Genomic DNA, 13,446 nt, shown 5'->3' with positions numbered 1-13,446 from the left:
CTATATCCTTTGGCTTATAAGTCTGGTTATCTTGCTTCATCTGCTGCTCTTGTTTGTTTTGTTTCTAATTATGAAAAATTCAAATATTTACAAACATACAGAGATTGCTAAAATAAATATTCATGTTCCCACCTACTGCTCAGAATAAACACATCTTAATACTGTGCCATTCATTGATGCTTCATGAATTTAGTTTTAAGAAATCAGAAAAGCCTCAGCCAGTTTTGCTCAGTGGAGAGAGCATCAGCCCGCAGACTGAAGGGTCAAGGGCATGTACCTCGGTTGCAGGGCATGTGTGGGAGTCAACCAATCAATGTGTCACTCTCACATCGATGTTTCTCTCTCTGTCTCTCCCCCTCCCTTCCACTCTAAAAATCAATGAGAAAATATGGTGCAGATTAACAAACAAACAAAAAAGAAATAAGAAAAAATACCCTTGTTTTACTCCCCATTTCCATTCACCTATTGCCTCTCTAGATGCAAGCTATATCATGAATTTGACATGTATACTTTCTGTCCATGTTATTATACTTGTAAGAAAAAACATAAAGCATGACATTTACAAATATCTGCTATTTTGGATTTAAAATATCTCCTCTAATGCAATTCCAGTCAGAATTCTCAATAGGAATTTTTAACAATAGAGTTATTAATAGCTTGTAAAATAAAGCAGGATATCATCTTAAAGAGTATTTGCTATAGAAAAAAATGGGGGGTGAGTAAGGGATTAAGCATATTATAAAGAAATTATAGTGAAAACAGTGTGTTACTGATTAGAGGAACAGACTGGAAAGTCCAAAATATATATAATTGACCTTCCATAACAATGAGTTAAAGATCATTTAATAAATCTTTCTTGAGATAACTGCAGAGCAGTATTATTTGGAGCTATACCATGTATTATATATCAAAATAAGTTCCAGATTCAAGAATTACAGGTATATGTGTACAGAATTTTAATATATGTTATATGCCTATGTATGTACTATCAAAATTAAAAAGACTATTGTGAGGAAAAATGAGATTGCTCACATTATAAGCAATAGGAAAAATATCCAAGGTAAATGAGTTCAGGTTTATTTAAATACTAGAAGCCCAGTGCACAAAGTTCGTGCACTCCGAGGTGGGGGGCTCCCTCAGCCCGGCCTGCACCCTCTTATAGTCCAGGAGCCCTCAGGGGATGTCCAACTGATGGCTTAGGCCCGCTCCCTGCAGTCAGACATCCTTAGCGCTGCCACAGAGGTGAGAGAGGCTCCCACCACCACCACTGCACTTGCCAGCTCTGAGCCCTGTAGGAGCACACTGACCACCAGGGGGCAGCTCCTGCATTGAGTGTCTGCCCTCTGGTGGTCAGTGCATGTCATAGCGACCAGTCATTCTGCCATTTGGTCGATTTGCATATTTTCTTTTATTATATAGGATATATATATAAAGTCAAAGTTCTATATAATAAGTCACCACAGTCAGAGGACATCTATTTAGCTCTATAGTATAAAGGGTTAAATCTGCTAAACCAAAAGATCTGGTTTTCTGCTGTAGCCTATAAGCAATCTGCATCATTCTAAGTATTGCCCAGTGACAGGAAATTCCAGCAGTTCAATAAAATCATCAGACAGAATATCCTTCAATAGTCATAATGAAGACCAAGAATATTTCTTTAATAATATTCATAATGGTAGGCAAGCTCAGGTAGAATGGAAAGCAAAATATCCTTCATTCCCCTCATCTCCAGTCCCCATCCTGGCTAGTTCATCACTCATATGGATCAGAAATTCATATCCACACATTCCCTATTCTCTTCTCATTTAGGCCTTAGCCCACCTAGAGCTCCTTTATTTTTTCTTCATTTTTTATTACCTAGATCTCCTTTAGATTAAAAGAATCCCTTGTGTGCAAACTGTTCCACCTGGCATTTTCCCCTCATGAAACAAACAAAAAAACCAAGGTGGTGAATGGAAAGTAAAAAGATGACAAATGCCATCAGGCAGAGAGGACTATCCTGAACACTTATCTAAAATGACTTATCCTTACTTTTTTTATTTTGTTCTTTCTCAGAGAATACATCACCACCTGGTATGTCACATACCTATTTTTACTTATTTATTTTGTGCCACCCTCTAACTATAATGTAAGATCCACATTGACAAGGATCTTGTATGTCTCCTTTATCTGATATCTAGTGCCTGGCACACAGTAGGCATTCAATAAATATTTGTTTAATACATGAATTAATGCCAAAATGGGAAAAAACAAGGGCCATGATACTAATATATTAAAAAGTTGAAGTAAAGGCAAAAATCAACTAACAAGGCAAAGAAGGGCACTATAATATTAATGATTAGAACACATGATGAATACCTAACTACTCCAAATCTTTATGTACCAAATAACAGAGCATCAAAATTTCTAAAGCACAAAAAAAAAATTAAATTTACTTCATTTAAATAGTTTTTTTATTTCTACAGTAAAAAAAAAATTTCTAAAGCAAGTCAAGGGGATGTAAAGTACAGTATAGGGAATATTAGTCAATAATATTATAATAACTATGTATGGTACCAGGAGGGTACTAGACTTTTCTGGGTGATCACTTCGTAAGTGATATAAATTTCTAATCACTATGTTGTACACCTGAAACTAATATAATATTGTATGCCATCTGTAACTAAAAAATAAAAATTTCTAAAACAAAATCTATAGGAAATATAAAGGTAGAAAAAAGCAGAAACAAAATATGACACTCAGCTGATGACAGATATGACAATCAACAACTAAGATAATGGAAAAATCTAAATTTATTTGTACACTAAAAACAGACTCTAATTTTTTAAGGGCCCATTGAACATTTTTTAAATTGACAATATCTTAAGCTAAAAAGTGGAAGTAGTACAGAGTACAGTATCTAATCACAATACAGCAACACTCTAAATCTATAATAATAAAAGCATAATATGCTAATTAGACTGGACAACCAAACAACCTTCTGGATTTCATTCCAGAGGACCTTCTGAATGAAGTCACCACGGCAGGGGGCTGAGGCAGAGGTGGTTAGGGGCGATCAGGCAGGCAGGCGAGTGGTTAGGGGCAATCAGGTAGGCAGGCAGAGGCGGTTAGGGATGATCAGGCAGGCAGGTGAGTGGTTAGGGGCGATTAGGCAGGAAGAGGTGGTTAGGGGCAATCAGGCAGGCAGACAGAGTGGTTAGGGGTGATCAGGCAGGCAGGTGAGTAGTTAGGGTTGATCAGGCAGGCAGGCGAGTGGTTAGGGGCAATCAGGCAGGCAGGCAAGTGGTTAGGGGCAATCAGGCAGGCAGAAGAGTGGTTAGGGTTGATCAGGCAGGCAGGCAGAGGGGTTGGGGCAATCAGGTAGGCAGGAGAGTGGTTATGGGTGATCAGGCAGGCAGGCAAGTGGTTAGGGGTGATAAGGAAGGCAGACAGAGTGGTTAGGGGTGATCAGGCAGGCAGGTGAGTGGTTAGGGGCGATTAGGCAGGAAGAGGTGGTTAGGGGCAATCAGGCAGGCAGACAGAGTGGTTAGGGGTGATCAGGCAGGCAGGTGAGTAGTTAGGGTTGATCAGGCAGGCAGGCGAGTGGTTAGGGGCAATCAGGCAGGCAGGCAAGTGGTTAGGGGCAATCAGGCAGGCAGAAGAGTGGTTAGGGTTGATCAGGCAGGCAGGCAGAGGGGTTGGGGCAATCAGGTAGGCAGGAGAGTGGTTATGGGTGATCAGGCAGGCAGGCAAGTGGTTAGGGGTGATAAGGAAGGCAGACAGAGTGGTTAGGGGTGATCAGGCCAGCAGGCGAGTGGTTAGGGTTGATCAGGCAGGCAGGCAGAGTGGTTAGGGGCAATCAGGCAGGCAGACAGAGTGGTTAGGGGTGATCAGGCAGGCAGGTGAGTAGTTAGGGTTGATCAGGCAGGCAGGCGAGTGGTTAGGGGCAATCAGGCAGGCAGGCAAGTGGTTAGGGGCAATCAGGCAGGCAGAAGAGTGGTTAGGGTTGATCAGGCAGGCAGGCAGAGGGGTTGGGGCAATCAGGTAGGCAGGAGAGTGGTTATGGGTGATCAGGCAGGCAGGCAAGTGGTTAGGGGTGATAAGGAAGGCAGACAGAGTGGTTAGGGGTGATCAGGCCAGCAGGCGAGTGGTTAGGGTTGATCAGGCAGGCAGGCAGAGTGGTTAGGGGCAATCAGGCAGGCAGGAGAAATTGTAGCCTTAAATACTTATAGCAATACATAATAATAAATTAAAATAAATGAATTAAGCATTCAGCAAAAGAAGTTAAGAAAACCACCATAAAAATAGACCTAAGGAAAGCAGAAAGAAAACTAATGGTACCAATCAATATACTAGAAAATAAATGATAGTACAAATAATTAAAGCTAAGAGCTAATTCTTTAAAAGAAAATTAAAATAAGACAGATAAGCCACTTGCAAATCTAATTTAAAAACCCAAGTGCACAAAATGAGAAGAATGCGACTATCTAAACCCACCAGTTACTATAGAAAAACATTGATAAATTTGACCAAAAATAAAAAGCACACTCACATGGTCTTGTGTTAATTCTAACCTTCAAGAAACAGACAACCCCAATGCTATTTATGTTTCCTAGACTCTGGAATCTAGAGAATAGAGGGATAAGAAAAGAATCTTGCACAGTGTCAATACCAAAACCCCAAAACTAGAAGATACATAAAGGAAAACTAGAAGCCATTCTCATATAAGAATATTAATGTATATTTTTGCATTTAAAAACACAAATATTAGGACATCAGTACATATAAGAATTTATTAATCAACTACCAGCATATACTAAAGGCACATTCTTAAAAAATTCTTTCTGAGAAGGGTGCATGATCCAAAAAGCTGGAAACCACTAGTTTGGGACAGCCATTCTTTTTGTTTTTTTTAATATATTTTATTGATTTTTTTTTACAGAGAGGAAAGGAGGGGAATAGAGTGTTAGAAACATTGATGAGGGAGAAACATCGATCAGCTGCCTCCCACAAACCCCCTACTGGGGATGTGCCCGCAACCAAGGTACATGCCCTTGACCTGAATCGAACCCGGGACCCTTCGGTCCACAGGCCAATGCCTTATCCACTGAGCCAAACCAACCAGGGCAGGACAGCCATTCTTAATTAAAGTAGCTTCTAATGTGAATTACTTGGAGAAGTTGTTTAAAATACAAATTCATGAGCCTCAGTCCCTGAAACTGGAACTTCGAACCTCTGGTGGGGGTTCAGGAATCTGTATTTTTAACAATTGGCCCAAGGGATTCTAATACAAGTGGCTCAGGGACCATACTATATAGAAAGAAAAGGCCAGGGTAAAAAAGGATGTATGAGTGTTGTGGTTTAGGGGTGGAGGTTTGAGGGCAGATTTATTTGTTCCAATTAGATTGGTTTCCAGTCTATACAGCCTGTCTTCCACCCGTCACACATACACTCCCACCTTCTATCCCTGTCTTTCTCCCCCTTCCCCATCTTAATCTCCAATCTTGATCTGATAAAATTCATGCAGTGACAACATCTCCAAAGGCTTCATTTGGGCCAATGTCCAGCAGTTGTGGCAAGAAAAACCCAGGCTCGTGATAGTAATCAAATTTACCACTCTTTTCTCTTACTAGCCAGGGTACAAGAAAAGCAATAGAGCAGAGCGGAAAGAACACATTGTCAGAAAGGCTTGAGTCTAAATTCCAGGAAAATTTTAAAATCTGGCTCTATAACCCTAAAGCTGTACAACCTTGAGCAAAGTATTTAATTTACCTCAGTTTTAATAAAATATCTATCTTACAAAGCTGTTGTGAGGGAGGATAAACTATATAAAAAGGACCTAGCAAAAGAGAACAGAATGATGGCTGTCAGAGGGTAAGGGGATTAAGAAAAAAAAAAAAAGCCTCATGGACACAAACAACCGTATAGTGATTACTAAAGGGAAAGAACAGTGGGGGAGAAAGAAGAGGGTATAGGGGGTATAAATGGTGACGGAAGGAGACTTAACTTTGTATGGTAAACACACAATACAGCATACAGATGATGTATTATAGAATTGTACATCTGAAACCTATATGATTTCATTAACCAACTAGAGGCCCGGTGCATGAAATTTGTGCATGGGGGTTGACCCTCAGCCCAGCCTGCACACTCTCCAATTCAAGACCCCTCAGGGGATGTCCGACTGCTGGTTTAGGCCCAATCCCACAGGCCCAATAGCCAGCAGGCAGAGGTGGTTGGGCCTAAACCAGCAGTCGGACATCCCTCTCACAATCCGGAACCACTGGCTCCTAACTGCTCGCCTGCTTGCCTGCTTGCCTGCTTGCCTGATCGCCCCTAACCGCCTCTGCTTGCCAGACTGATCGCCCCCTAACTGCTCCCCTGCTGGCCTGATTGCCCCTAACTGTCCTCCCCTGCCAGCCTTATTGCCCCTAACTGCCCTCTCCTGCCGGCCTGATTGCCCCTAACCGCCTCTGCCTGACTACCTGATTGCTCCTAACCACTTGCTTGCCTACCTGATGACCCCTAACCACCTCTGCCTCAGCCCCCACCACTGTGGCTTTGTCCGGAAGGACGTCCAGAAGATGTCCAGTCTAATTAGCATATTACACTTTTATTAGTATAGATGTCACCCCCAATAAATTCAATTTTAAAAATAAAATAAAAAGGGCCTAGCAATGATGCTGTATACATGAAAGGTGATTAATAAGTGAAAGGACTATGTTTATTGTTAGAGTGAAGTCCCTTACTCAGGGCACTGCATATGGTTGTACAAGTTGTTCAGTGTACAGCCTTCACTGCTGTATGCTTTAGCCTTAGTCCTTGTTCCCATCAAGGGAGCTGGACTGTACCCCCTATGGTTAATGTTCAGACCTGTTTAATAGCCAAGAGATCAGAAAACCTTGGGTCTCATCTCAGCCACATGGCTGCCTAGCCAGGAAGCCCTAGCTAACCAAGGATTTTAACCCTGGTCTCATTTACTCACTTATCCTATCTATTAAAAAGGAAAGATAATAAAAGACAAGTTTAAGAACAGAGATAAGATCAAAAGGACTACGTATTCTAAGTCGTCTTATTTAGGTACTAATCACTCTCAGTCTTACAGAATTTACCCCTGGTTAGCCAACTACAGAATCAGCTGGAAGAAAAGAGCATGCCTTCTAGGAACATTTGGTACACCAATTCATGGTACTGTGGCCCTATCTGAAGGCACTGGGCTCTAGCAAGGCAATCTGGAAGTTATTATTCTCCACATCAATTCTGATTTTAAAAGCACTGCCCTACCATTTACACAACTTATTTAGGGCCAGCCTGAGCCTTGCAGAGTCACTTATATCAGTGGAACAGAGTACATAGGATACCAGAAAGGGGAAGAACAGCCTTCAATATGGTCAGCTGAGCCAATGTGTATACAAGTCATTCCAAGCTCTCATTGAATATTACACTGTGCAAGGGGAATAAAACCAACATAGCCCTTGCCTTCCTGGCACTAATAGCTGAAGCAAACTGGTGAACAGAAGGCTTCTATTGAAGTGTGTCAGGTTCAAGCTGATGATATTGGCCCCCAGAGGTACTATTTTCTCTTTTTTTAATGTATTTTATTGATTTTTCACAGAGAGGAAGGGAGAGGGATAGAGAGTTAGAAACATCAATGAGAGAGAAACACCGATCAGCTGCCCCATGCACACCCCCCACTGGGGACGTGCCCGCAACCAAGGTGCATGCCCTTGACTGGAATCGAACCTGGGACCTCTCAGTCGAGAGGCCGACGCTCTATCCACTGAGCAAAACCAGCCAGGGCAAGAGGTATATTTTCAAAGGGCTCAAGGCTCCTATGTACACAGAAATCTACAACTCCATTTTGGGACCAAGTGGAGGATTCTTCCCTGATGTGGAGGACAAGGAGCTTTATTAAGGGAAAAGAACTATAGTTTCTTACTTCTTACTATGTGTTTGGCACTATTTTAGGCACTTCCATGTATGCATTTCTATTAATCTTTACAGCAACCCCTTGGAATAGGTTCCATTATTGCCAGTTTGTAGAAGAGGATCCTGAAGCTTAGAAAGGATATATCATTTTCCCAACTAATAAGAAGCAGTAGTGCCCAGACTGACACTTGCCTTATTTTCCTCCATGGGGCAATCTCGTTGAAGCAAGGACTCCTGGGGAGGGGCAAAGAGTACTTGCACTACATTCATCCCCAAGTGTCCATGAAGACTTTAGTTCCTTGCTGAAGAAAGGGGAGAAAGCATGAAGGCTCAGTATGGTGTTGACACCAGCAAGGAGACTACATCACAAAAACAAAAATAAATTGCCTGCCAAGTCCTGGGCTGTTCTTCTCTTTTCTTCTTGGCACAGGTTACCTATCTTCTAATGAATAGATTTTCCCCTTATGTTATTTTTTTTTTTTGCCTAATACTAATTGAAAATGAAAACCAATATTTGCAAATACTGAAAAAGCTCCTCCTTAGTTTTTTTTTTTGAAGTTTCTTATTTGGAAATGTTCTTTTTAAATTCCCCACAATAGCTGGGCATTCCAGGATCTCAGCAGTAAGAGTGCACAGGTCCAGCCCCTCTCCCCTTTCCCTTTCCTTAGCAGCCAAAAGATAAGACTGCTCCAAGAGAAACAGCCACTCTTGGGTTATTGCTGAAGGAAATATTTGCAAGATCCAGGAAGTGAGACACAAGGAGGCTGTATGGGGAGGGAGCAAGGGCTCAGAGTTTGTTGTTACCACCCTTCTCTGCCAATAGCTTCACAGAACTTCAAGTAAGGAACAATTAGCCTGGCAAAAGAAAAAAAATGCAAGTAGCAAGGATCCCCTTGAGGTTTCAATAGCACCTAGGAGGCTGATGCAGTGTCCTCTGAAGAGATCAGATAAGTCCTTGTTTTATATGTGCTGTCCTGGGAGAAGCTTAGCTTCCTCTCCCCAATGACCTCAACTTGGAATTTCCAAGAAGGTCTTGCCATTAGTCCCTGGACGTTACGTAGTGTCATACCCATGGTGATAAGGGATGATAATAATAATTCCTGTTTACTGCAATTCTGTCATATGTAAGATGCAGGGCTGCACACTTGACAGACTTGACATCATTCAATCTTTGAGACAATCTTCTGATTTAGGTATTCTCTTTCTCGTGTAAGAAATGAGGCTCAGAAAGGTTAAATAACTGAGGGAAAACAAAGAGAGTAAGTGGCCAGGAGAAGTTACAACTAAGGTCCATCAGACTCCAATGCCCATTCTTCGGCCAGCACGAATACTGCCTCTCCAATGTTCTCATCACCTTCTTAAGAGATTTAATAGTAGACATCTTAGGAGAACATAACACATTGCCAAGGGGCCAAGAAGGTTTGATATCCACAAGAACAATTTAGCTGAGTATCAGGCTGGCCATGATTATTAAGCCTCTTTTCTCTAATATCCAATGGTTCTGAAACTTAAGCATGCTTTAGAATCACCTGGAGGGCTTATTAAAACACAGGTTGCTGGGTCCAACCCCCCAAATTTTTTATTTAGCAGGTGTGGGATGAAGTGGAGAATTTTCATTTCTAACCATTTCCCAGGTGATGATGGAATTGTGGGTCCAGGATCACACTTTGAGATTGACTGCTGTAATCAGTCATTATCTATCAGGTTGCCAACTCACCAGGGTATCTTAAGAGGTATAAAGTCATTTAAAAACATGGGACAAGTGAGATAAAGATTTACAAAATAAAATAATGGGCCTACTGAAGTTCCAAAAAGCTCTGGGAATCCTGATACTATTTAAAGAAATTTGGTGCCCCACCATGGTTAAACAATAGACAGACCTGGTACAGGGGGAGGAGGTGGTGATAGGGGGAAAGCAAGTTTCGCAAGTTTTTTCTGTTTGAATCCTCTTGTATACAAATCATTAATGTACTGAATTTCAAAGATCAAGAATATAATGAATGGACTTAATACAAACATTATAAAGAACATAATTCTGTCTCAGATGGTTTATAAGGCATCCTGGCCATTATGAATTATGAATGACAATTATTATTATAGAGTAGTGCTTTGGCAGGCATATGTTAAACATTTGAGGTTTTAATGTTTTTGGAGTAACCCTAAAGATCCATGAAATGTAGTAATTGCTCAACGTGCAAAGGGTATGAATTTGACTTTGCAAAGTATCACATACTGGTTTGTAGGGCAAGTCACCTAGCAAAGGAGGAAGCCTAGTCAACTGCTTAGCAGTCCCATTTCAATGTGGCTTGATGGGTCTCTATTTGTTGTCAAAGTAGATATGTGAAGTAACCATGGTAAAGAGAAAATGTGCTTCTTTGTTAATAATGGCACTGAAATGCAAACTATTGTTGGTGATGGAAGTGAAAAGCAATGGAAAGGTCTTAAGAAAGTGATGTGTCTGAGCCACACAATGTTTATTGGCAGTGGTAGTGGTTACTGGGTTCTATGTTGTAGTGGTGATGACAAATTTGGAGATTCACTCACAAAGATCTGATGATATACCCCCTTAGAAATGTCAAGGTTTTCACAGATTTAGATAAGCAAAAGTAATGGTTGATGGAGAATTCTAGCAAACCAAATTCTAGCTAATAGTGAGGTCAAGCATGTATAGTAAGTAACACTGTTATTGGTATGGGGATTTTTCCAAAGCCCTTGATGTTGAACTTCCCAGGACTAAATCAAATCATTGTGGGTTGTCTCTTCCTCCGATTTTCTTTTTTTATTATAAATTCCAGCAACTTGACATGTATTCAGAGAACACCATGTGCATTCAACTCCAGCTATTTACATTTTACTAGATGCCTTTCTAATTTTCTTTGTGTAAGGCTAGTATCAGATTCAACATGTGATTTAGGATTTAGCCTTTTTGGTTAATGAGATTACAAATACCCATTTTTGTACATGACCCAGTATTTGTATACTTGCCACTGTTAATGGCTATTTTCTAGTCCACCATGATGATATATTAAATAGGTCAATCTTTTCCGTGATTATAAATAGCACTACTATAATACATTTATTATAATTTATTATAATCTTTAAAAAAATTACTTTTCCTTTTTGGGTTACTTCCTTGGGGGTATGCTGGGTCAAAGAGTATGAGCAGTTTTGTAACTCTTGTCACATATTTCTAGATTGCCCTCTAGGAAACTTAACTAATCTATACTACTCCCAGAACCATATACTGTTTTCTCACATCTTGCCAATAAAGGGCTTTGTAATTTCTATTTATCATTTATTAATTTCTATTTATTGTTTATAATTTAATAAGCAGGTTGTGATACCTTGAAGCTGTTTTTATTTGCTTTTCTTTAAATGGTAGAGAGGGTGTACTTTTCCATGCAGTGATTTTACTGCCTTTATTTCTTCATGTGTAAATTGCCTATTCATTTTCCTCACCCTTTTATGAAGCTGAATCTACAAGCAGACCTTCAATATCTGTATCCATTCTTTATATTTTTTGGACAGTCAACTGTTATCAGTGATACTGACCCCAGACAATTTCCTCATTCTGTTGTTTAGCTTTTTATTACATTTTTGTACAAAGTTTTCCCCCTAACTTTTATATATTTGAAACCATCCATCTTGTCTCTGACATCCTCCATTTAAAACAGACACTAATTTACCTTCCATTCATAGCTGAAATAAATATGCGATTCTACTTGTCTGCTTTCTAGAATTTATTACAAAGTATTGTATGAAATATTGATCTAATTATTCTCTGCACTGATACCTAGGATTCCCAACATCTTTTTAAAAGAAAGAGTGATTGCTTTCTCTAGTTCAGGGTTGCTTCCATTGTGCTCTATATTCTTAGTATAGCTTGAATCTGTTCCTAGAATCTCTCTTTTTTTAATTTCATTGACTTTTTTTCAACCCACTATCATATGGTTTTGATAATTGTCACTTTATGACCAGCTTTAAAATCTGATAGGGTAAATCTGCTATCATTACCTTTTTAAATAAATGTATTATTTGGTATGCTTGCCCACTTATTCTTCCAGATAAATTTCACTATCAATTTGACAAGTTCTATAAAGTATCCCATAATGACTCTAATTGGTAGTGCATTATATCTATATATGTATTCACTCAGGGAGTATTTCAATCATTACTATAGTTTTTCCAAACTGAAGCAGAGTATAGTTATGCACTCATTCATATCTTTATTTCTTTCATTGAGTTTTATAATTTTCCTTGAATAAGTTCTGTGTGCCCAGGATTAATTTAATACGCAAGAATTTAAATTCACTTTGTCATGCTTTTGACAAATCCTTCCATACTCCTGAAGGTTGCATTCTTCTTAGGTGGCAAAGTCTTTCTAAAAAATTTACTCTTCCTATGAAATGAAATTCAACTCTAAATTATTAATTTTCTTTCATTCAATCAGCACATAGGAAATGTGTACTGGATATTCCACACTCTGCTCATGATGTGGTATGACAAAGGGAAGGAAGAGAGTCAGATCTAGGCTAAGAATTCAAAAACCTGGGTAAGTTTTGTTATGTTCTTGCTATATAATCTCAGAAGTAATGGGTTCTGGGGTCAGATGCCTATTTGACCTTGGCCAAGTGACTTTATCTGTAAGTTTCCTCATCTTTAAAGTGAGTTAATAAATGGTAACTATCTCACAGGGTAATGATAAATAATAATGAAATAATTTCTGTGAATAAATGTTAACTATTATATTTTTGTTATTGTTATTAATAATAGTATAATACTTTTCCTGAGTCTCAGCTCCCTTCCATCCTCAGTCAAATGGGAACAATAATGCTTAACCACACAAGCACATGGATTGTTGTGAGGATTAACTGTGGCCATGTTCATAAGAACATCCTACATATTCTAAAGGTTTGTTCAAAATGGATAGGACCACAGGAGGCAATCATAGGTACAGAAACAAAAATAGATAATCCATAAAATACTTTCTTTTGAGTTTTAAATACATCACACTTATGTGGCTATTTATCCCAGCAGATCTACTCACTAATTTTTTTCCCTCCTGCTAATTTTAAAATGTGTTTGAATTCTCTGCACACAAAACAAATAACAGTAGAGGGGGACAGCCAAGAATGTAACTACATGGAATTAAAATTTGTTGTAGGCTTCCAGGAAAAGAGGGTGGCTTTAGAATATACATTTAATTTTCCCACCTACACCCATCCTTCCTGTTGTGACAGAAATGACATAAGAAATGTCAAAATGTGTATATGTAGTGTGAAGGAGTAGAAACTCCATCAGGATTTTACCTCTTAAATGTCATCTCTGCCCTTGAACTTTCCTAGGCCTTCTCATCTTCCCTCAGTTTATAAACTGTGAATCTGCCTCCTCCATCTTCAGTATCAATATTCCTTTCCTTTCCTTTCCACTGACCTCTCCTTTCTATTCTTAAGCTAAAACCAGTCTCCCAAATCCTGACCAAACCTTCATTTAAACCAATGGTTCTCATAGTTAGCTTATCAAATCCCAATTGCCTGG

The 13,446-nt window shown here is 39.5% G+C and overlaps 1 protein-coding gene across 1 annotated transcript in view; it reads right to left on the bottom strand.

Moving 5' to 3' along the window:
• SHROOM4 (shroom family member 4) overlaps positions 1-13,446 on the bottom strand; it is a gene marked incomplete at its 3' end in the record, with an annotated part of 210,624 nt that overhangs the window by 12,911 nt on the left and 184,267 nt on the right. The window lies entirely within an intron of this gene.

Source organism: Myotis nattereri (genome assembly GCF_964212035.1).
Source record: "Myotis nattereri genome assembly, chromosome: X".
Taxonomy (NCBI): Eukaryota; Metazoa; Chordata; class Mammalia; order Chiroptera; family Vespertilionidae; genus Myotis; species Myotis nattereri.
This window is presented reverse-complemented; position numbering and strand designations above follow the sequence as displayed.